A 21,799-nucleotide genomic window follows, 5' to 3' on the forward strand; every position below is an offset into this window, starting at 1 on the left:
TTATTGCAGTTCTGGCTACACTTTCCCCCCCACTTGTTTGTGTACGCTCACCCCATCCATGGCCCCACAAAATCCAGGGACCTCCTCATCCACCTCCTCCTAGCCATGGCCAAGGTGGCCATTTATAACACCAGGGAGAGGCGGTTGGCTGAGGGGGCCCTGTGACTGTGGGGCCTGTTTTTGTTCTTCCATCCGCTCACGTATCTGGGCAGAGTTCCTCTGGCCGCGTCCGCTGGCTCCTTGGATGCTTTCGAGGAGCAGTGGGTGCTGTTCGGGGCTCTCTGCTCAGTGTCTCCCTCAGGTTCCCTACTTTTGGCCCTATGGCCCCCACGCCTGCTCCTGGTTTTTGCCTTCGTTGTCCCCTGAATCAGACGAGTCCTGGGTTCAATAGCTCCCCCCCGAGGCTGAGGGAGGGACTTTTAGCTGTGTCCTGGTTTCAAAATAGGACAAAGCTACAGCTGCAAAACCCAGGCCCTCAGCACCTCCTTTGCCTCCCCAGCCCTTGCACAGGCCGGCTCTGGTCCGACCCCTGTGGCCGGCCACATCCTGAACCTGAACTTTGGGTTATTTGTGAGACTGAGAACATCTGAGCTAAGGGGGCCAGACCCCCAGCTAGTGAGAGTCAAAGGGGCAGATCGCTAGAACGCCTGGGTTCTCTCCCTGGCTCTGGGGGGGAGTGGGGTCTGGTGGGTTAGAGCAGGGGGTTGGGAGCCAGGACTCCTGGGTTCTCTCCTTGGCTCTAGGAGGGGAGTGGGGTCTGGTGGGTTAGAGCAGAGGTGGGTCTGGGATTCCTTTTGTTCTCTCCCCTGCTGTGCATAGCCCTGGGACCGAGACCCCCAGGGCTCCTTCTCTGTTTCAGGCCGGCTCCCCCTGTGATCTCCAGTGTCACCCCTTTCCACTCAGTGGGGTCCCTGCTGATCTGCCCATAGCAGGGAACCTGGTAACTGCTGCCTCTCACGCCAGCCCGGGCTGCGAGCGACCCGCCGGGGGAGCTGAAGAGCCCTGTGCGGTAAAGCAGGGAATTTCCTTGGTTTTTTACACGAATAGCATGTGTGCCTCAGTTTCCCTGTGTGTCGTGTGTGCAATGAGGTGGGAGAGGGGTGGTTGTTGTGGAGGACCAGGGGTGACCTTCCCCAGGGGACCCCAGCAGCTGGTGACGTGGTGGCTGGGGCAGGAAGGTTGGAAGGCAGCCGGCTAGGACCAGTGTAAGGACAAAGGGCAAAGGAGAGAGGACCCCAGTGAGCTGAGAGCTGGTTCTAGCCTGAGGGGGAACAAAGGTAGAGTTGCCCAACTTTCTGATGGCAGAAAATTGAAAACCCCTGCACCGCCCCAAAGCCCCGCCCCTGCTCTCACCAATGCCCCGCCATTCTCCGAGGCTCCAGACCCCCTCCCTCCATCGCTCATTCTCTCCCACTCTTGCCCACTCATTCATTTTCACCTGGCTAGGGCAGGGTGTTCGGGTGCAGGAGGGTGTGTGGGGTGTGTGCTCCCGGAGGGGATGCAGGGTGCGGGAGGGGGCTCAGGGATGGGGCAGGGGGTTGGAGTGTGGGAGGGCTCTGGCTGGGGGTGAAGGCTCTGGGGTGGGGATGAGGGGTTTAGGGTGTGGAACAGGGCTCAAGGCTGGGGCAGGAGGTTGTGGGGGCAGGAGTGGGTTCAGGGCTGGGTCGGGGGGTGGGAGAGTTTAACATCATCACAGGTCAATATTTACTAACACCTGGCCACTAAGTTCCTGGAGCCAGGGTACTGCTGGCCAAGAGCCAACGTGGGGATGTTGGAAATCTGGGACAGGGAGTCAGGGATTACGGGAGGGTGTGACGCTCTGTACCTGTAAGTAGCACCCTGGAACCCCAATATTCACCACTGTCTATGATTACGATCTGTGTTGTACAAAGTATGCCTGGTGAGGGATAAAATCATAGAATCTCAGGGTTGGAAGGGACCTCAGGAGGTCATCTAGTCCAACCCCCTGCTCAAAGCAGGACCAATCCCCAATTTTTGACCCAGACCCCTAAATGGCCCCTTCAAGGATTGAACTCACAACCCTGGGTTTACCAAGCCAAGGCTCAAACCACTGAGCGATCCCTCCCTCATTTTGCATGTCTTGATCTGTTGAACAATAAGACCCTGTCGGACTGTATGAGCTCTCACTGGATGGGGAGTTACGAAGTATTGCTCTATGAGTTACTGAAATAAGTGGTGAGGTTGGGAACACCCACAACCAGCCTTTCAGTTCCAACAATGCAGGGGCCATCAATAACCAGACGGCATTAATGGCTCATCGACACACAATCTGGTTCACCATTGTCCTGTGGGATTTTGGCATCGATGTCAATGTTTGTTCTGCTGGTTCGGAGCTCTGCATGCAACAGACTCTTCTTCCCACACAGCCATCAGATCCAGTGTCTCCTGTATGCTCCACGCTGGAGCACATTTGTGGCCCTGGGCAGGCATGGTCAGCTGTGCTGGTGAGCTCTCCACGCTGATCAAACAGGAAATGAAATTCAAATGTTCCCGGGGCTTTTCCTGTGCACCTGACTGAAGTGCAATGGAGTTGAAAGTGCTGTCCAGAGCAGTCACAGCGGAGCACTCCAGAACATTATACATTTGACCTGACAAAGCACATGTTGGCCTAAAGCTGTAGTGTAGACCAGGCCTAAAAGTTTAGGATTTAGAAGGCATGTTTACTTTTCATTTTCTTCAGGTAACTAGCTCTGACTTCTATGCTGACCACTTATCAGCACTTACAATCTGTCAGTCTGTAGTGCATAAACCTGTTTTATATTTTACCTAAAGCAGTGTGTTTTGGCTGAAGTTCTTGGGGAATCTCATCTTAGGTTAACAAGGGCTGTTCATAGAATAGAATCATAGAATATCAGGGTTGGAAGGGACCTCAGGAGGTCATCTAGTCTAACCCCCTGCTCAAAGCAGGACAAACCCCAACTAAATCATCCCAGCCAGGGCTTTGTCAAGCCAGGCCTTAAAAATCTCTAAGGAAGGAGATTCCACCACCTCCCTCGGTAACCCATTCCTTGTTCTGTCATCTGCCATCACTGAGAACAGCCGAGCTCCATCCTCTTTGGAACCCCCCTTCAGGTAGTTGAAGGCTGCTATCAAATCCCCCCTCACTCTTCTCTTCTGCAGACTAAATAACCCCAGTTCCCTCAGCCTCTCCTCGTAAGTCATGTGCCCCAGCCCCCGAATCATTTTCGTTGCCCTCTACTGGACTCTCTCCAATTTGTCCACATCTCTTCTCTAGTGGGGGGCCCAAAACTGGATGCAATACTCCAGATGTGGCCTCACCAGTGCTGAATAGAGGGGAACAATCACTTCCTTCGATCTGCTGGCAGTGCTCCTACTAATACAGCCCAATATGCTCTTAGCCTTCTTGGCAACAAGGGCACACTGCTGACTCATAGCCAGCTTCTCGTCCACGGTAATCCCCAGGTCCTTTTCTGCAGAACTGCTGCCGAGCCGTTTGGTCCCCAGGCTGTAGCGGTGCATGGGATTCTTCCATCCTAAGTGCAGGACTCTGCACTTGTCCCTGTTGAACCTCATCAGGTTTCTTTTGGCCCAATCCTCCAATTTGTCTAGGTCCCTCTGGATCCTATCCCGACTCTCCAGCGTATCTACCTCTCCCCCCAGCTTAGTGTCATCTGGGAACTTGCTGAGGGTACAATCCATCCCATCATCCCGATCATTAATAAAGATGTTAAACAAAACCGGCCCCAGGAACAAGCCCTGAGACACTCCGCTTGATACTGGCTGCCAACTAGACATGGAGCTGTTGATGACTACCCCTTGAGCCTGACAATCTAGCCAGTTTTCTATCCACCTTATAGTCCATTGATCCAATCCATACTTCTTTAACTTGCTGGTAAGAATATTGTGGGAGACCGTATCAAAAGCTTTCTAAAGTCAAGATATATCAAGTCCACCGCTTTCCCCATATCCACAGAGCCAGTTCTCTTGTCGTTGAAGGCAATCAGGTTGGTCAGGCATGACTTGCCCTGGGTGAATCCATGCTGACTGTTCCTGATCACTTTCCTCTCCTCCAAGTGCTTCAAAATGGATTCCTTGAGGACCTACCTCATGATTTTTCCAGGGACAGAGGTGAGGATGACTGGCCTGTAGTTCCCCAGATTCTCCTTCTTCCCTTTTTTAAAGATGAGCACGATATTTGCCTTTTTCCAATAGTCCAATTTGTGCCCTGGAACAACCATTTACAAATGTGGTAGGTACCTGCAGTAAACTGGCATCAGAGGTGCAAATCTCTGGCCACTTTCCTTTGGAAGACAAGTAGCCTTAATTCGGTTTACCTTAATTCACTTCTAAACTGAAAAACTGCATCTCAGCCCTGGTCTACACTAGGAGTTTAGGTCAAATTTAGCAGCGTTAAATCAGTGTAAACCTGCACCTGTCCACACTATAAAGCCCTTTTTTTCGACTTAAAGGACTCTTAAAATCGATTTCCTTACTCCACCCCTGACAAGTGGATTAGCGCTTAAATTGGCCTTGCCGGGTCGAATTTGGGGTACTGTGGCCACAATTCGACGGTATTGGCCTCCGGGAGCTATCCCAGAGTGCTCCATTGTGACTGCTCTGGACAGCACTATCAACTCAGATGCACTGGCCAGGTAGACAGGAAAAGGCCCGCAAACTTTTGAATTTCAATTTCCTGTTTGGCCAGGGTGACAAGCTGCAGGTGACTATGCAGAGCTCATCAGCAGAGGTGAGCATGATGGAGTCCCAGAATCGCAAAAGAGCTCCAGCATGGACTGAACGGGAGGTACGGGATCTGATCGTTGTATGGGGAGAGGAATCCATGCTATCAGAACTCCGTTCCAGTTTTCGAAATGCCAAAACATTTGTCAAAATCTCCCAGGGCATGAAGGACAGAGGCCATAACAGGGACCTGAAGCAGTGCTGCATGAAACTTAAGGAGCTGAGGCAAGCCTACCAGAAAACCAGAGAGGCGAACAGCCGCTCCAGTCAGAGCCTCAAACTTGCCGCTTCTATGATGAGCTGCATGCCATTTTAGAGGGTTCAGCCACCACTACCCCAGCCGTGTTGTTTGACTCCTTCAATGGAGATGGAGGCAACATGGAAGAAGGTTTTGGGAACGAGGAAGATGAGGAGGAGGAGGTTGTAGATAGCTCACAGCAAGCAAGAGGAGAAACCGGTTTTCCCCACAGCCAGGAACTGTTTCTCACCCTGGACCTGGAGCCAGTACCCCCCCAACCCACCCAAGGCTGCCTCCTGAACCCAGCAGGTGGAGAAGGGACCTCCGGTGAGTGTACCTTTTAAAATACTATACATGGTTTAAAAGCAAGCATGTGTAATGATTAATTTGCCCTGGCATTTGCAGCTCTCCTGGATGTACTCCCAAAGCCTTTGCAAAAGGTTTCTGGGGAGGGCAGCCTTATTCCATCCGCCATGATAGGACACTTTACCACTCCAGGCCAGTAGCACATACTCAGGAATCATTGTACAACAAAGCATTGCAGTGTTTGTTTGCTGAGGTTCAAACAACATCCGTTCTTTATCTCTCTGTGTTATCCTCAGGAGAGTGATATCATTCATGGTCACCTGGTTGAAATAGGGTGCTTTTCTTCAGGGAACACTCAGAGGTGAGTGTTCCTGCTGGGCTCTTTGCCTGTGCCTGAACAGAAATGTTCCCCGCTGTTAGCCATGGGGAGGGGGGAGGAGGGAGGAAAAATCCGACCTTGTAACAAAAGCACATGTGCTATGTATGTAATGTTAACAGCAAGGTTTACCGTGAAAGAGTGTACCCATTGTTCTACCAAATGTGTCTTTTTAAATACCACTGTCCCTTTTTTTTCTCCACCAGCTGCATGTGTTTCAATGATCACAGGATCTTCTCATTCCCAGAGGCTAGTGAAGATTAGAAAGAGAAAAAAACACACTCGTGATGAAATGTTCTCTGAGCTCATGCTGTCCTCCCACACTGACAGAACACAGACGAATGCTTGGAGGCAAATAATGTCAGAGTGCAGGAAAGCACAAAATGACCGGAAGGAGAGGTGGCGGGCTGAAGAGAGTAAGTGGTGGGCTGAAGACAGAGCTGAAGCTCAAATGTGGTGGCAGCGTGATGAGAGGAGGCAGGATTCAATGCTGAGGCTGCTGGAGGATCAAACCAACATGCTCCAGCTTATGGTTGAGGTGCAGCAAAGGCAGCTGGAGCACGGACCGCGGCTACAGCCCCTGTCTAACCAACCACCATCCTCCCCAAGTTCCATAGCCTCCTCACCCAGATGCCCAAGAACGCGGTGGGGGGGCCTCCAGCCAACCAGCCACTCCACCACAGAGGATTGCCCAAGCAACAGAAGGCTGGCATTCAATAAGTTTTAAAGTTGTAAACTTTTAAAGTGCTGTGTGACCTTGTCCTTCCCTCCTCCACCACCCCTCCTGGGCTACCTTTGTAGTTATCCCCCTATTTGTGTGATGAATGAATAAAAAATATATGAATGGAAAGCAACAATGACTTTATTGCCTCTGCAAGTGGTGATCGAAGGGAGAAGGGGAGGGTGGTTACCTTAAAGGGAAGAAGAGTGAATCAAGGGGCGGGGGGTTTCATGAAGGAGAGACAAACAGAACTTTCACACTGTAGCCTGTCCAGTCATGAAACTGGTTTTCAAAGCTTCTCTGATGCGCACCGCGCCCTCCTGTGCTCTTCTAACCGCCCTGGTGTCTGGCTCTGCTAAACCAACAACCAGGCGATTTGCCTCAACCTCCCACCCTGCCATAAACATCTCCCCCTTACTCTCACAGATATTGTGGAGTGCACAGCAAGCAGTAATAACAGTGGGAATATTGGTTTTGCTGAGGTCTAAGCGAGTCAGTAAACTGCACCAGCGCGCTTTTAAACGTCCAAATGCACATTCTACCACCATTCTGCACTTGCTCAGCCTGTAGTTGAACAGCTCCTGACTACTGTCCAGGCTGCCTGTGTACGGCTTCATGAGCCATGGCATTAAGGGGTAGGCTGGGTCCCCAAGGAGAACTGTAGGGATTTCAACATCCCCAATGGTTACTTTCTGGTCTGAGAAGAAAGTCCCTTCCTGCAGCTTTTGAAACAGACCAGAGTTCCTGAAAATGCGAGCGTCATGTACCTTTCCCGACCATCCCATGTTGATGTTGGTGAAACGTCCCTTGTGATCCACCAGAGCTTGCATGCATTATTGAAAAGTACCCCTTGCTGTTTATGTACTCGCCGGCTTGGTGCTCCGGTGCCAAGATAGGGATATGGGTTCCGTCTATGGCCCCACCACAGTTAGGGAATCCCATTGCAGCAAAGCCATCCACTATGACCTGCATATTTCCCAGAGTCACTACCCTTGATATCAGCAGATCTTTGTTTCGTGGGCTACTTGCATCACAGCAGCCCCCATAGTAGATTTGCCCACTCCAAATTGATTCCCGACTGACCGGTAGCTGTCTGGCATTGCAAGATTCCACAGGGCTATTGCCACTCGCTTCTCAACTGTGAGGGCTGCTCTCATCTTGGTATTCATGCGCTTCAGGGCAGGGGAAAGCAAGTCACAAAGTTCCATGAAAGTGCCCTTACGCATGCGAAAGTTTTCCAGCCACTGGGAATTGTCCCAGACCTGCAACACTATGCAGTCCCACCAGTCTGTGCTTGTTTCCCGGGCCCAGAATCGGCATTCCATGGCATGAACCTGCCCCATTAGCACCATGATGTCCACATTGTCAGGGCCCGTGCTTTGAGAGAAGTCTGTGTCCATGTCCTCATCACTCACGCAACCGCACTGACGTCGCCTCCTTGCCCGGTATCGCTCTGCCAGGTTCTGGTGCTGCATATACTGCTGGATAATGCGTGTGGTGTTTAATGTGCTCCTAATTGCCAAAGTGAGCTGAGCAGGCTCCATGCTTGCCGTGGTATGGCATCCGCACAGAAAAAAGGCGCGGAACGATTGTCTGCCATTGCTCTGACGGAGGGAGGGGCGACTGACAACATGGCTTACAGGGTTGGCTTACAGGGAATTAAAATCAACAAAGCGGGTGGCTTTACATCAGGGAGTATTTCAGGAAGGACTTCAGGGAGGGATGGAAGGAGCAAATGAGTACAAAACAAATCTGGTCTATTTCTTGTTTTGATCCACTCCATCTATCTTTTACATCTTTGGATGGCAGCAGACGGTGCAGAAGGACTGCAAGCCATCCACACCTCTTGGCTGCTCGGCACAAGATGGTACAATAGGACTGCTAGCCATCCTCATCTCCTGCCTGCCGGGCAAAAGATGGTACAATAGGACTGCAAGCCATCCATATTGCTTGCCTGCTCACCAAAAGATGGTGGAATAGGACTGGCTACAGGACTAAAGAGAGTGACCTGGTTGAGTCACTTCTAATGTAGTCCCTGCACCCATGTCTGCCCAGGCGCTCCTGGCCGACATGGTCAGGAGCACCTCGGACATGACGATGACGGCTACCAGTCCTATTGTACCGTCTGCTGCCACAAGGCAATGGGTTGCTGCTGCTGTGTAGCAATGCAGTCCCGCGTCTGCCAGCACCCAGGAGACATACGGTGACCGTGAGCTGAGCGGGCTGCATGCTTGCCGTGGTATGGCATCTGCACAGGTAACTCATGAAAAAAGGCACAAAACTATTGTCTTTCATTGCTTTCACGGAGGGAGGGCGGGAAGGGGGGCCTGACGACATGTACCCAGAACCACCCGCAACAATGTTTTTTGCCCCATCAGGCATTGGGATCTCAACCCAGAATTCCAATGGGCAGCGGAGACTGCGGGAACTGTAGGATAGCCACCCACAGTGCAACACTCTGGAAGTCAACACTAGCCTCGGTACGGTGGAAGCACTCCACCGAGTTAATGCACTTAATGCACTTAGAGCATTTTGTGTTGGGACACACACAAATCGACTATCTAAAAACGATTTCTAAAAAACCAACTTCTATAAATTCAACCTAATTTCGTAGTGTAGACATACCCCCAGCGCCAGACAAGGGATCCCTGTGTAAACAGCCCCTCCATTCCTCCCCACAGGGGCTGTATCTGAATGCTGGGCAAAGGGTCCCTGTGTAAACAGCCCTTGTGCTCCATCCCAGAGAGGTCACAGCTCAGCGCCGGATGAGGGACCCCTGTTTAAACAGGGCAGTAGGAACATGCATGTTGATGAGCCAACTCACTAAAGCAGCAAGTAAAATGTTAACCAGCACTCGCTCCGAGGCCACCCCCAGGCTCCAGCCCGGCTTCTGGCCCTCGAACACCTCCCAGTAGTGCTGCCCCCCGCACTGAAGCTCTGATGGGCCAGCCCGCCTTTCTCCACTTTGAATCGCTGCGGGTTCGTGACTCTCAGACACGTCACCTCCTTGCCATCCTTTGAGATCTCCAGTTCGGGGTGAGCCGTGCTGGGGTCCAGGGTCAAACCCTCCTTTACTCCTCAATGCAGAGGGACGGGTGAGGGGGAGGGTTGATTCCATCTCATGTCTCATGTCATAGGTCATTGTCCCCTCACAGCCAGTGCTGACCCCAATGCTCCACCCCAGAGGTGGCTGCATCTCAGCTCCGGGTGAGGGATCCCTGTACAAACACCACCCAGGCCCCACCCCAGGAGTGTCCATCTCTCAGCGCTGGGCCAGTGGTCCCCATATAAACAGCCCCTGCACCTCAACCCAGCGGGGGCCACATTATCAGTGCCCGGTGTCGGGTCCCTGTACAAACAGCGCCCGCTACCCGCCCCAGCAGTGACTGCATCTCAGCACCTGGCGAGGGGTCCCTGTGTGAGGAAGTGAAGATGGGAGCGGTGACCTCCTTTAGCAGGGCCAAAGCTCTCTAGGGAGGGCTCGCTCAGCGTGTTGTTCTCCTGCTCCGGTTTCTCCAAGTCACCCCGCATTCCCCTGCACTCATCCACCAGACGAGGAAACCGCTTCTCCTTCCTGCTCAGGGCTTTCTCCCGTGGCCGCGGCGCGCTGGGTGAGACAAGGTCGCTCACTGTGATCAGTCTGGGGCAGTTCATGAACTCCAGCTTCTTCCTCACCGTCGCATTCTCCTCCCATAGAGCTTGGTTCTCTCCTCTGTCTGCTCCTTCATCACCCGCAGCTCCTCGATCCCCCCGGCCTCCTGGGCCACCTCCTATATCCTCAGCCATCTGGTGATGTTCTCCAGGACTTGCATGGCACCCGCCAAGGTGGGAGGGGTCCCCTCCACGCTCATCTCTTTTCGCTGGGGCTGGGCTGGAGACTGGATGTGCTTCCTCCTCTAGCACCTGCCCCCAAGCCCCCTGCCCAGCCCTTGCTCTGGCTCAGCTTCTCCAGCATGTCCTGCTGATAGGTGGCAAGGGGAGAGGAGCCTCCACCGCCTCCTGCCCACCCCTCCTTCCACCCGCCCTCCCCCAAAACAGGAAGCACACAGTATACAGCAAGTCGCATCCATAACGGAGAGCTGCGAATAGAGCCCAGGAGTCTTGGCTCCCACCGTCCCCCCTGTTCTAACCACTAGACTCCACTCCCCTCCCAGAGCCAGGGATAGCACCCAGGAGTCTCAAGTCCCCTGCTCTAACCCTCTAGCCTTTACTAAATTTCTGGCAGTAGGAAAGGGAAGGACAGATGGTGGCTGTTGTGAGGGGCAAGGGGGAAGGAAGAGGATATATTTAGTATAGATTGTAACCTCTTTGGGTCAGGGCCATCTCTTATATGCATGTGTGCAGCGTCTGGTGCATTGGGGGCCCAAATTTCGGTCAGAGTATCTGCAGCGTCCGGCATGTCGGGGGCCCAGATTTCGGTCAGGGTCTGTGTAGAGTCCGGCACCATGGGTGCTCTGATCTGGGTCGGGCGGTCTGTGCCATTCCCAGAACTGTTTTCAGTGGGGCCTTAGGTTCCACTATAATGCAAAGAAGAAATAATAGCAGAGAGAGATGGATAGAAAAAGAGAATTAGTTGGATTCAGACAGATATTGATTGACCAAGTAGGGGGCCCTGGCTCGTGCCCCCAGGCAGGGAATCCCCCTGGCCTGCAGGCTCCTCAGCTGCAATTTGGGGTGGCTTGGAGCAGTGGAAGCTTTCTGGATGAATGAGAAGAGGAATTGGAAGTGGAGAAGAAGGAGGGTGTAATTGCAGCAGGGAGCCCAAATCTGGCCCACACTCCGGTGATCAGTAGGGACCCTGCAGCAGGGGTGCGGAGAGACATCAGGGTGCGGGAGGCTGAGTGAGGGATTGGGCCCATCTCTCAGGGTCCCCTGGTGGGTAGCGGTGGGGTGGAGTGCAGGGAGGAGCCCAGGACTAACAAAAGCCCATGTGGGACTTTTCCAGAGCGATTTAGGGCTGGCGTTTGGCCAGAACTGGCAGGCTGAGTAAGTGATTTTCTCGAAATGGGAGTGAAAGCAGGGGAAATTTTCCAGATATTTACAGTCTGTTACTGGCACAGAGAGCGCACTGATAAAGTTGGTGGACTACACCAAGCTGGGTGGAGTTGCAAGTGCTTTGGAGGATAGGAGGAAAATTCAAAATGATCTGGACAAACTGGAGAAATGGTCTGAAGCCAATAGGATGAAATTCAATAAGGACAAATGCAAAGTCCCCCACTTAGGAAGGAACAATCGGTTGCACGCATGCAAAACGGGCAATGACTGCCTAGGAAGGAGAACTGTGGACAGGGATCTGGGGGTCACAGTGGATCACAAGCTAAATATGAGTCAACAGTGTAACGCTGTTGCAAATAAAGCAAACATCCTTCTGGGCTGTATCAGCAGGAGTGTTGTAAGCAGGATACGAGAAGTGATTCTTCCGCTCTGCTCCACACTGATTAGGCCTCAACTGGAGTATTGTGTCCAGTTCTGGGCGTCACATTTCAGGAAGGATGTGGACAAATCGGAGAAAGTCCTGAAAAGAGCAACAACAATGATTAAAGGTGTAGAAAACATGACCTGTGAGGGAAGATTGAAAACACTGGGTTTGTTTACTCTGGAGAAGAGAAGACTGAGAGGGGACATGAGAACAGTTTTCAAGTACATAAAAGTTTGTTAGAAGGAGGAGGGAGAAAAATTGTTCTCCTTAACCTCTCAGGATAGGACAAGAAGCAATGGGCTTACATTGCAGCAAGGGCGGTTTAGGTTGGACCCTAGGAAAAACTTCCTACCTGTCCAGGTGATTAAGCACTGGAATCAGTTGCCCAGGGAGGTTGTGGAATCTCCATCATTGGGGATTTTTAAGAGCAGGTTGGACAAACACCTGTCAGGGATGGTCTAGAGAATACTTAGTTCTCCCTTGAGGGCAGGGGACTGGACTAGATGACCTCACAAGGTCCCTTCCAGTTCTCTGATTCTCCTTGCAGCCCTCCCCCTTTCTGATCTGTGCTTCTCTTCTTTATCATCACCACGCAGCTCCTCCCCAGTTGGGCTTCACCCTCAATTGAGCCTGGCCCACCCTCCAGGAGCAGCCAGTGTGATGATCAGGGTCCAGACACCCCAGGGTAATGTAAAAGTGTCTCAATGAGGTCTCTTATGAAAGCTGGTGACACACTGGTGATTAATTGTCACGGAGTCCCCGGGCGATACTCTGGAACTGCTCCCTACGAAGCCCGTCAGGACTCTGGGGGAGTCTCCTCTCTGTGAGCAGCCTGTCTGCAGGACACACAGCTCACACAGCTTCCACCTTCCTGGGTCTGACCTTGGAGCATTCAGCATCCTTTGCCCCTCTGTGCGCTTCCCACAGCGAGTCCGCCCAGGTGGGGTCCTGGGGAAGCCAGGGGGTCCTGCCCCACAACTCCGCAGTCAGACATGACCCTCAGCCAGCCAGTAAAACAGAAGGTTTATTGGATGACAGGAACATGGTCTAACACAGAGCTTGTAGGTGCAGAGAACAGGACCCCTCAGCTGGGTCCATTCTGGAGGGCAGTGAGCCAGACAACCACGTCTGCACTTCACTCCTCGTCCCCAGCCAGCCCCAAACTGACTCCCCCTCCATCCCCCCGTCCTCTGGGCTTTGTCCTTTCCCGGGCCAGGAGGTCACCTGATTCCTTTGTTCTCCAACCCTTTAGCTCTCACCTTGCAGGGGGGAAGGGTTCAGGCCATCAGTGGCCAGGAAACAGGGTGTCTGCCATTCTCTGTGTCCAGACCCCTGTACACACCTGCCCTCTAGGGCTCTGCAACGTTCATACACCCTTATCCCACCACCTAGAGACTTAAGATCTGCATAGGGGAAACTGAGGCACCCCCACAATATTCAGAGGAAACATTAAGAACAGTCCCGCTCCCTCACATTAATATCACAGTGAAAAGTCTGTATTTAAACTACAGGAAGAATTATGGGATACTCACTGATATGCTTCAAAGTGTATGTTGAAAGAAAGGGAGAAACAGGTCTCTCTCAGACAAGAGGGAAGGCAGCTATCTACCTGTCTCCAATGTAAATGAAAACTATGGAAGCCCCGTTTACATAGGAATCAGTAGTGGGGTGGGAAGTCAATAGGAAGGGGAGAACAGGAGGGGATTATCCTGACTCTGGGGACAAAACAATGAGTTTTGGGAAACATAAGCAGAAGCAAAAAAACATTTTGGCATCTGTTACTGAGGGACCATGAGGTACAACACCCTGCAAGCCAATGAAGGTTGGGTCCCCTGGTCTGGAGCACTAGAGATGCTGATACCTTGATATAAGTTAGGAAATTGCTTAGGCCAAGATTGTAACTTGCTAGAATTAAGTTTTAGTCACTTGCAAGTGTGTCTTGTTTTGTTTGTAACCAGACCCAGCCAGCTGGGCTGTCAAAGAAGTATCCGAGATACAGCAGAGAACATCCGTCTTTGTTGGCTGTGGCCATGCACGTTACTCCATCCACACAGCAGGAAATTTGCCAGGTTGGTCAAGAGCCGCACTGAGACCACTCAAGTGAGCACTTCTTTGGGAAGCTGTCTCGCCTCGTTCCATCAGACATGGGGGGATATCGCCACAAACAAACGGGTGCTAGATGTCGTCACCCACGGCTAGATCATCCAGTTCATCTCGCTCCCCCTTCATCCCTCTTCAGGGGCCCTTCTCCGAGGAGCCTTTTACAAACAGAAATGGCCTCACTGCTCCAGCTGGGAGCCATGGAGGAGCTGGCTCAGGAAATCAGAGGAAGGGGTTCATAGAATCATAGAAGGTTAGGGTTGGAATAAACCTCAAGAGGTCATCTAGTCCAACCCCCTGCTTGAAGCAGGACAAATCCCCGATTTTTCCCCATCCCTTAATGGCCGCCTCAAGGATTGAACTCACAACCCTGGATTTAGCAGGCCAATGCTCAAACCACTGCGCTATATCTCCTCATCCCAAAGAAGAAAGCGGCGGGGTGGGGGGTCTTCAAGCCATCCTAGACCTGAGGAAACTCAACCAATACATGCACTGCCTCAGGTTCAGGATGGAAACGTTTACCTCCACCAGTCCGTCTCCCTCCGGCTGGATCGTGGCTCTCGACTGGCAGACTTCTGCTTTCCTATCCGAAATCCACCCGCCCACAGCAAGTATCAGATTCACGGGGGCGCGTGAGCAGCCAGCCATCCAAGTACAGGTTGCCGGGAAGTCCCAGCTTCCTTAGATGCGCTGCCACCAGGCACTTCGTGAACACCCCTGCTGCCTCGGAGAGTCCAAAGGGCAGTAACCTGTACCGGTAATGGCTGAGCTTCTCTGTGGGTCTTCCTAGTTGCCTTCACGCTGGCATGCAGAGTCAGTGAGATCCAGGCCCTCATGGCTGGGTTGCTCTACACGTCATCCCACAGGGACAAGGTGGTGATGAGACCAACTCATCTCCCAGGTGGTCTCAGGATTCCCCTTGAATTCTTCCCAGAGCCGCACCTTTCTCCGGGGGAAAGAAGCTTCACACTCCAGATGTCTCCAGAACCTGCTCTACCCCCCGGACAGTGCGACAGATATTGCAACCCCAGGCCGTATCTTGGGGAACCATGCTATGAAATCTATGACTGGTTTGTATGATTATCTTCTGCTCCATGGGGGAGCTTAATGGCTCCTCCAGGAACAACAACAGTGTGGGGTGGTGATTACCCCTAGGATTGTTAACAGCTCCAGAGAGCCACCACCCACTGGAGAGTCTTGTATGGGCTGGCTCAGGCTAGGTTTTCCAGAGACTGAAGGCTTTTGTTATACAAGGCTGATTTTATCCAGCCTCGTGGCCTCTTTCTGATCCAGCAAACGGACAGGACTTTTGGTCCAAGGAGCCCGAGTAGTCCGAGGAAGGGTTGGGATTTTAGCCTCCCTGGTTGGGGGATTTCCGGTACATTCAGTGTGCCTGTAAATCCATTTCTTGTCTCCATGTTTTCTCTGGAGGCTTTTATCCTGAATAAGTGAGCTTGCTTTGGAGACACTGTTTGGGTCATTGGTAAATCACTTGTCATGTCTGTGGAGAGTAAGCACGGCACAGGTGCTGGCCTCGTGGCAGACCGGCTGCTGGGGATATCCCAGTGAACTACAGGGGGCTACAGCCAAAAACCTCCGGTCAGACGGGAGTGGGTCACGGGCCCCTGCCCAGAGAGAGCTGACAGCTGGAGGCCTGAGACCCAAACAGGCATTTCTACAGCAGGCCACGGAGCGGATCAAAGGTGCAGTTACCCTGAGACTGTGCCAGACACGACCCAGCCCTTCAGACTTTCTCCTCACCTCCTTTCACCCCAGAGACGCTCCAAGTGGATTGCTTGGCATGTCTCCAACTGTGACAACTGTACGCTAAGTGACTGTTCCTTTTGGTTTTCAGCTCAGAAATTGCAGTTTAGATTTTTTTCCCCCAAATGTCAAAATATTCCACAGAAACAATCCCCCGGTTTCTGACCAGCTCCATCAAAAACCCTTTTACCTGCCTAATGCTTTGGAAAATTCTGGCCTTAAGTTTTCCCCTCTTTAGAGTCTAGAGGGAAGAACAAGGCTGGGCCAAGAAGGAAAACTTAAAGGGGGATTTTTATGGGCAGGGTAGAATTAGTAAAAGTGAAAGTGACGCCGGGGAAGAGTTAGCCGCTGGTTACACTAGCCACACTGCGAGATAACAACGTGACTTGAGGCAGAGGGGTGGCTCGTTCTGTGATAGCCAATGGGATTGCAGGGACCTGCATGCTGTACAGCACTCCTGCGCTCTTATTGGCTGGGACGGTGTAATTCCAGTCGATATAATTACAGACCGACGGAATATCTACATCGGTGCAAGCCTCAGCCCTTCAGATCTTCCCTCGGCCCTGGGGCTGCGAGTGCCTGGCTCTCGGCGGGTAAGTCAGTCCTGCTCCATGGGGGTTACCAGTAGCTAGATGGGGGGAAGGATAGCTTGGTGGTTTGAGCGTTGGGCTCCTAAACCCAGGGTTGTGAGTTCAATCCTTGAGGGGGCCATTTAGGGATCGGGGCAAAAATTGGGGATTGGTCCTGCTTTGAGCAGGGGGTTGGACTAGATACCTCCTGAGGTCCCTTCCAACCCTGAGATTCTATGATTCTATGAGAAAACGGGCCATGAGGGAGCAGCGTTGGCTAGTGACTAGGGCAGGAATGAAAGATCTTGGGTTTCTCTTGGCTTTGACTTTAACTCGCTGGGGGAGTTTGGGCAAGTCACCTCTGGGCCGGGGGGCTGCTGGAAGAAAAGTTTGCCCTCACGTCTGATGAGTGAACTTGGGCTGAACCTCGCCCCCTCCCTGTGCCCCCAGCCAGCCGAGGGCACCCAGCCACAGCCACAGGTAAGTGGGGCTTCCCTGGGAGGGGAGCCGTCCCTTCCCCGCTCCCTCCCCTTGTCTGGATTCATCCTGCCGGAGGGGTTTTCCCTTCCAGAGAGTAAGTTTCATCTCCCCCCCTACACACACACTCTGGTCACCACCCCCTCCTCCCTGCATCAGGACGGATTGATTCCCTTCCCCTGGATCCACCCCCCGCAATCCCCCGCTCCCTGGGAATTCACATCTAGCCCAGTCCCCTGGATCAGCTTCCAGCCAGGAGCCTCCTTCCCCAGGCAGTGCTAGGCAGGCAGGCAGCAGCCCAGCGAGCAGGGGTGGGAAGGGAAAGAGAAATGTAAGCAGGGGAATAGTCCCACTCTTGTGGAGAACTTTCCTGGCTTCTGCACTACCCCGGTGAAGGGGGCTAGCGAAAGGATTTGAGTCCTCACTCCCACTTCCTTTACCCAGTGGCCTCCTTGCCCTTGAGGACTCCCCTTCCACTCTCCTGCCTGGCAGAGTCCTCGTAACCCCGACAAGGCTGGGCCCGGGATTCCTGTGTGGCTCGACCCCAACCCTGCTGCGGTCACCTAGGACAGGGGCTAGGGTGTCCCCACTCCGGGGCACTCTCTCTGCACTGGGCACTTCTCCTACCCACTGACCATTACATACAAGTTAAAGCAAATGCACGTTATTTAATCAACAATTAATCTTAAAAAGGATAAGGGAAAATGGGAAAGGTTAAAGGAAACACATCACCCCGCTCTGGGGCAGGGAACGTCACAAACCGTGTCTCTGGAACGTCCGGGCAGTTCACAGTCTGTTTCTGGTAAGTCCCAGGCCCCTTCCCAGGCCCTGGCCCTGCTGTAGGGATGCTGTGTGTTGGACACTTGCTCTGGTGGGGGCCACACGCCCTCAGGCTCTAAGTGGCAGGACCCTTCTTCCCAGTGTCACCCCCGCCCTGTCGGGGTTAAGATCCAAGCCTGGCCTGCAGAGCCCCTTGGCTGAGGCGTCTCCCTGTGCTGGGCCCGCTGCCCAGGGTCCCCCTCGCTCTCCCCAGCTGCTCACCACACCCAGCCCCAGACTGCTCCAGCCCCAGCCCCAGCTCCACCACTCGGTCTCTGCTGCTCTGCCTCCAGCTCCCTGCGCTGCTTCTCTGGCCCCTCTGGCTCTGGTTGCTGCAGCTCTGCTCCCAGGACAGGTCTGCTCTCTCTGGGCTGTGCCTCTGGCCCCTCTGGATCTGGCTCCCCAGCTCTGCTCCCCGGCTTAGCTCGGGCCCCTGCTTTCTCCTTAGCTCAGCCCCACTCTCTCTGACCCAGGAAAATCCAGCTCACCCAGAGGACAGGACCTCCCTGGCCTCCTGACTCCCTGATTAGCCTGCCCCCCCTGCCATTCAGGCTGACCTGGAGCGTTGGCCTCTCCCCATTGCTCCTGGGGGCTGTCAGGCTCAGGGTCCTGATTCCCCATCAACCCTTCCCCCTTTTTAGTACTGGGAGCTAGCAACTAAAACTCCCCCTCTGAATGTTACTAAGGGGGCACCAGTCCCCTTAGATAAAGGAAAATAAGGAAGCAGGAAGCCGCCTTTTAAAGCTTTGCTTTCGCTGATTGCAAACCCGGGAGCCAGTCACGCTCTCCAGCAGGACATTAAAGACAAACCAACCCCCCCAAAAAAGGCAGAAGCCCGAAGCCACCCAGCCCGGGAAAGCCCCCAAACTAGCAACGTGCTGCTTAAGGAAATGAAATGGCGATTACACACACAGAAGCCAGCCTGTGCTTGTTGCCCCCTCGCCTTTGGCCATGTCCCACCAGCTGCTCCCCTCCCACAAATGTTGCAGCGTGTGTGAGAGTCAGCGAGCTTCAAAGCGGGGTGTGTGGGGGGTGCAGCCCTGGGGACTGGGAGGAGCTGGAGCACAGACACTTGTTGGGCTGGCGGCTGGGGGGAGAGGATGGGCACCCCCCCAAACTGACAGAGGCCCCCCCAAACACAGACACCTTGCCCTAAAGGCAGGAAGGGGCAGAATGGAGAAAGCAGTGGGTGGGAGGCATTGTGGGTGCAGGGAACAGTCAGAGAGCCAAGAGGTAATGATTAAATCCATCAGGGATTAACGTGGATGTGTGTTTTCTAGGAATAAAGCAGAGGCAACAACATCCCCAAATCCGCTTAGTTCTTGTCAGTCAAATTGCCTGGATCAACTGGAGACGAGCCTTGGAACTTGGAATTGGCGATGGCTGCCCCGGTAGGTAGATTTTTTCTCTTTTTGCTCTAAGGATCATGGCATAAGTATCCCCCCCCCCCCCCCCGCCCCGCCCCGCCCCACTCACCCACTTCTTTTTTTAAAGTCGTAATTTGATCTCTGGTCAGCGTGAAGGGTGATACTAACTCAAGTGAATAAGGAAGAATAAATTGAATTAACAGGTAAAAAGACATATGACGTGCATAGTCTGGGGTCACGTGTCCCTCAGGCTGGAGAATAGAAAAGCACGTCAGAGAAGTAGCGTAACTCAAGTCGACGTAGCTTAGATCTACTTGCCGTGGGGTCCACACCGCACTGGGCTGACGGGAGAAACTCTCCCATTGACTCCCCTTACTCATCTCGTCCCAGTGGGGTACCAGAGTTGACATCCGAGGGATCAGTGGTTAATTTTGCGGGTCTTCACTAGAAGAAACTCCTGTGACCTCCTGAATAGCACTGGCCAGAGAACGTCCCTGAACTAATCCCTGTCTTTGAACAGATCTTTGGGAGAAACATCCCATCTAGATTTAAAAGTTGCCCATCATGGAGAAGTGCCCTGCTTCTTCCCCTCTGTCCTTTATCCCTTCCCTCCTCTTCTTTACCTAGCTCCTCTCTCTGAAGTCAAGGAAGTGAATTTGGGAGCCTAAAGAAGGTCAAATGAAGCCACTGCTCCATCAGTCAAATTCTGAGGGAAAGTGGCAAATGGTGACCAAGAGCACCCAGAGCTAAGACCTGAACCCCCACAAAAGTGGGACTCACACCCATATGGAAGTCTCCTCATAGGTTTTCAAGGGTCAAGTTTTTTAAAATCCCCCCTCCTGCTTTGAAGCCAGGCTGGCTTAGCCAGTGAGTAGGCATGTCAAATCTGCGAGGAATGGATTGCTTTTGGAGTCACATCTCCAAATAGCCATCCACCTCAAGTGTTGTGTTTCCTTTACGGAGAAACTCTATTTTTTTTCCCACTGCATGCATCCGATGAAGTGAGCTGTAGCTCATGAAAGATTATGCAATTGCAGAACATCTAATTCTGCCATCACTGTGGGGCTTGCAGAAAACTCTCAGGAAAGTGCCCTTACCTAGTGACACCGTGTGTCATAGAATTGAAGAAATGGCTGAGGACATTGTCTCTCAGCTTGAAGAGAAATTTAAAATGGCAAAAACATTTGCCCTTCAGCTTGATGAGCCCCCGGATATTAGTGGAAAAGCTCCGCTGATTGCCACGGATATCAACGAGCACATACTGTTTTGCAAAAGTATAAATGCAAACTCAACCGCAGAGGCCATTTTTAAACTAATTCAGTTTTCTTTCTTCTGAACATGATTTGAGTTGGAATTTATGCAAATTTGTCTGCATTGATGGGGCTGCTGCAATGACCGGGAGAGTGAACGGACTTGTAGCTAGGATCAGCAGAGAAAATCCTTACAGTGCACCCACTGCAAGGATCATACATGGAAGATGAGTTCTGAGCTTCCAGAAGTTTTGAATGATTCTGTCAAAATTGCCTGCTTCATCAATCCAGGCCACGCCATGCTCACCTGTTTCACATTCTTTGCAAAGAGATCGGGTCAGAACCTCAGCAACTGGTGCTTCACACAGAGGTTTGCTGGCCGTCAAGAGGGAACGTACTTGACAGATTGTTTGAATCATGCACAGAAGCTCACCTTTCTTTCTGATCATTCATCCCCTCTTGCCTCTGGTGTTTGACAGCACTGTGTGCTTAGCTCAACTCGCCGAGCTCACCGATATATTTAGCAGGCTGAATGACCTAAATTTGTCCATGCAAGGCCCTGACACTAACATTCTGAATCTCTATGACCAAGTGAATGCTTTTATCAAGAAAACTGAATTCTGCAAGTCCAAATATGGAGACAAAGACTTTACCTGTTTTCCACTGCTTCATGCATATGTCACTGATGTTGACATAGGGGAAAATGAGCAGAGGAAAATTAAAGAAATAAAAGTAGATCTTTTTTTGGCCCACTTGACATCTGAGTCCAAGTCATATTTACCCAACATTCAACGCAGCTCCGCTCAACCCGACTGGGTAGGAAACCCATTCCTTTTGTTAGATGTGAGCAGCCAGTCCTATTTTTCTTTAGCCACAAATTCAATACGCCCAAGATCAATTTCCCGTCCTCACTGGGAATAGGCTGTACAGGTCTGAGCCCCCTTAGAGCAGTCTAGGCATCCACAGTTAACACATCACAATTTTTGTGCCTAGAGAGGAGCACAGCAGCAATATGAGCTCGGTCACCTCCCTCCAGCCCTGATTTTACCGAGGCTGTCAGAGCATGCTTTGCTGTGACCTCTCACTCCTTTCCCGATGGGGATGGGCGTTCCCTCATTTTGTCATGTTTGGGTCGGTGGTGGTTGTAGCTGAAACACCTTAGAACTACTGTAGGACAGAGTACTTTTTGCACTAGCATAGAACCCAGGAGTCCTGGCTCCCAGGCCCCCTGCTCTAACCCACTAGACCCCACTTCCCTCCCAGAGCCAGAGATAGACTCGAGCATTCGGAGGCAGCATTGCCCAGTGTACAGGGTAATAGACCAGGGCTCAGGCCACATGGGGTCTCTTCCCAACTCTGCTACTGACTATTTGTGTCACCTTGGCCAAGTCATTTCCCCTCCCTGGTCCTTTGTTTCCCCTCCCGCTCTTTGTCTGCCATTTCTACTTGCTGTGAGCTCTTCGGGACAGTGACAGCTTCTCATTGAGTGTCTGGGCAGCACCTGGCACCTGGGAGCCCAGGTCGGTGTTGCGCCCAGTGCAACGGGCTGCAGTCTTGGTCAGGAGGTCTGTGCAGCACCTAGTGTGATGGGGCCCCTATCTCAGTCAAGGAGAGTCTGTGGAGTGCCAGGGTCCCCGATCTTCCTTGGGGGGGGAGGGGAGGGTCTGTGAA

General features: G+C 52.5%; 1 pseudogene; it reads left to right on the forward strand.

The window, feature by feature from the left end:
* Window positions 1-4,735: 4,735 nt before the first annotated feature.
* Window positions 4,736-6,369, forward strand: LOC141988400 (uncharacterized; annotated as a pseudogene).
* The last annotated feature ends 15,430 nt before the right edge of the window (window positions 6,370-21,799 follow it).

The sequence above is a fragment of the Natator depressus genome, chromosome 6 (assembly GCF_965152275.1).
Source record: "Natator depressus isolate rNatDep1 chromosome 6, rNatDep2.hap1, whole genome shotgun sequence".
Taxonomy (NCBI): Eukaryota; Metazoa; Chordata; order Testudines; family Cheloniidae; genus Natator; species Natator depressus.